We start from the raw sequence: 908 nt of genomic DNA, 5'->3' as shown, positions 1-908 counted from the left end.
AAATAAAAAAAATTCTAGAGGAAATTATCAGTATATTAGATGATATGGAGGAACAGAATAGCAAACTGGAAGACAGAGTAGTGAAAATCATCCAAGACAAACAGAAAAATAATTTTTAAAAAGAGAAAGTTTTAAGAAACCTCTGAGATGACATTAAGCATAGTAATATTCACATTAAAAAATTCCCTGAAGAAGAGAGAGAAAGGGACAGAGAACTTATTTGAAGAAATAATATCTGAAAACTTCCCTAACTGGGAAATGAAAAAGACATCTAGGTACAGGAAATACAGAGTATCAAATACGATCAACCCAAAGAGATTCACATCAAGACACATTATAATTAAAATGAAAAAAAAAAATAAGGTTAAAGAGAGACTCTTAAAAACAACAAGGGAGTGCTCGCTTTGGCAGCACATATACTAAAATTGGAATGATACAGAGAAGATTAGCATGGTCCCTGCGCAAGGATGGCATGCAAATTCGTGAAGCGTTCCATATTTTTTGGGATTTTAAAATGCAGAATGGATAAACAAGATTATACTGTATAGCACAGGGAAATATAAACAAGATCTTGTGGTAGCTCATAGCAAAAAAAAAGTGACTGAATATATGCATGTTCATATATAACTGAGGGATTGTGCTCTACACTAGAATTTGACACAGCATTGTAAAAAGACTATTACTCAATAAAAGTTAAAAAAAAAAAAACAAGGGAAAAGCAAATAGTTACATGCAAGGGAACTCCCATAAGACCAGCAGCTAAATTTTCAGTGAAACTTTGCAGGCCAGAGGGAGTGGCAGAATATATTTAAAGTGATGAAATTTAAAAAATGTAGGACCAATAGTATTATTCAAATTTAAAGGAGAGAGAGTTTTACAGAGAAGCAAAAACTAAAAAAGAAAAAATA

At 31.7% G+C, this 908-nt stretch overlaps 1 non-coding gene across 1 annotated transcript; it reads left to right on the top strand.

Moving 5' to 3' along the window:
- The first annotated feature begins 395 nt into the window (after positions 1 to 395).
- Positions 396 to 502, top strand: LOC123613894 (U6 spliceosomal RNA). The gene has a single exon (XR_006721324.1). It is a non-coding gene; the product is annotated as a U6 spliceosomal RNA (small nuclear RNA).
- The last annotated feature ends 406 nt before the right edge of the window (positions 503 to 908 follow it).

Source organism: Camelus bactrianus, chromosome X (assembly GCF_048773025.1).
Source record: "Camelus bactrianus isolate YW-2024 breed Bactrian camel chromosome X, ASM4877302v1, whole genome shotgun sequence".
In the NCBI taxonomy this organism is placed as follows: domain Eukaryota; kingdom Metazoa; phylum Chordata; class Mammalia; order Artiodactyla; family Camelidae; genus Camelus; species Camelus bactrianus.
This window is presented reverse-complemented; position numbering and strand designations above follow the sequence as displayed.